Genomic DNA, 2,193 nt, shown 5'->3' on the forward strand with positions numbered 1-2,193 from the left:
TCAACCACGTTTGCTATTCAGAACGAGGTATGCCCATGGTCGCACAAATCGCAATCGCGCTGATTGTGCTTTTTTCGTACGCATGGAGGAGCTGAACCCTTGCTTTTTTTAAACTGCGTAACGGCGTTGAGCGTGCTGCAGAAAGACGGAACTAGGCATATCAATATTTGAAATTGACAGTGTCTCAAATTAACCAATCAGAAACCTCCAATTTCATATTTTAGATTTGTCCAATCATGGACTGACATTGAGTCTGAATCAATCAGAGATCACGAATGACGATGAAGCATATATAGCCAATCATGGACTGAAAAGCAATTTTGCTTCTGGTCTAGTGTGAAATTCACTCATCGCACTGCAAATTTAATGATGGTACAACGCTTGCGTGTTTTTTCCCGGTTCGATGTACCAACTCAGCACTCTGCTGGCACGGTCGTCGATCTCGAAGATCGGGCCAACATCCATCCACAAGTGTACCCGATATAGATCCCCACCGTCGAGTGCAAACGCCCGAGCTGCGTCTCAATCCGTACCCCCCACTTTTCGGGCGTTACTCGCTGGGCAACGTGCAAACGATCTAAATTCGACCAAATTCCGATTTTCCCTTCCCCGGAAAACTTGGTGAAATGACTTCTTAAGGAGCATGTATGGTAAGTTGGGCAAATTTTATGGGCTCCTTGGAATGGTCACTTTGATGACTTTCTTGAGGTCAATAGTACCCTACACGGTGGCCGCCTAGTCTCACGGTCACCACCAAAAAAGCCGAATTAGCACTTCTGGGCCAAGAGATTCGCCACTGTTGAACGCCGGTCGTCGCTCGACCCGCTCTGACCTCATTTACCTTGACTTTGTCGGAGTTCGCCACGAATTCTACTCCTGCGCGCTCTTACCATGCTTTCACAGACAATCCGCTCTCCCTGGCCTACCTGTCAACAGGCGGTGGCCATGACATCCATATCTATACCGGGCGCGTATTTTCCGGCTACTCCACGCTACCACCTTCTCTTGTGGTTGCAAACCAACTGCTTGATCATACCAGCTCTTGAGGCTCACTCTATTCGGTGTTTGCCAAAGTCTACACCTTTTTCATTGGCTCATGATCAGTTAAGTTCTGGTATGCATTTTAGCTACGTGGTCCAACCGCCGATGCAAAAACAGGTTGGTCGCTGCGCGATAGATTATTGATGCCGCCATGTTGGTTTGCGTAAAGCTATTGAATGATCTGCGAGGGTAAGCTGTGTTTTGGAGACGATGGTCGACCTTTCACACGACTGATCTCGACAACCAGATATTCATTTTGGGTTCCAAATCAGCAAATGATGGCTGCTGTCATAATCATTTCGTTGTACCAACAGCATAGATAGCGAAAACTAAATAATTACGAGTATTGAAATTCTAGAAGAATTGCACCAGTTAAATTGTTGAAAGTGTGTCCAATTACAGTTATTACGGACCGGAAACATATGACATAGAATATGGCTGCCTGAATCGACGCATGCCGAACGACCTTCACCCTCTTGGGCTCGGTAGTTGATCACAGTCAACGAAAAAGGTATACCTTGGGAAGGTGAATCCACGCGTCATGTTGAATGGTGTTGATAAAGATCTTTGTATTGAAGAAAAATGCAATTGAGTGGGGTAGCTCTTCACACGGCGGTGGCGATAGGTCTGTGGACGTGGTGCGTGTGGGCTCTTGGTAGCCCTGACCCAAGAATCTGCAAAGGTCACATATCAATTGGAAGAATGACTGGAAACGCGTAGGACACGAGACGCTCATGCAACGTCTTCGGTGCATGCCATTAAATGTAAGAACGCTCGTCGGATTTGGCGAGACGCGTTGTAGCATGGCGAGGTGTCTGGATTGAGAATGCACTTACATCGCTGAGTGGTTCAAGCAATTCCCGCTACCACTCCACTCGCCAATACTCCCGCTGGACTTTGATCCCCTTCAGACAAGGTGAAACAATAGTTCAGAGTGGCTGCTGCTCAATTGATCTGCGCAATTTTGAGCGCTTCCTGGTAGCGCGCACTGACCGCGGTTTCTCGAGGATGCAACTCTAACTGGTATGGTTTTGGCTTGAAGTTGCGGGCCCATGTTCCACTGCTGCAGCGCGGTCAATTGTTGCTGGTCGGCGTAATTCGGTTGTGCCGGTGGCTAATGCACATGTATACTGTACACGTTGATGCACTGTC

The sequence above is a fragment of the Aphanomyces invadans genome (genome assembly GCF_000520115.1).
Source record: "Aphanomyces invadans strain NJM9701 unplaced genomic scaffold supercont1.59, whole genome shotgun sequence".
Lineage (NCBI taxonomy): Eukaryota > Oomycota > Saprolegniomycetes > Saprolegniales > Verrucalvaceae > Aphanomyces > Aphanomyces invadans.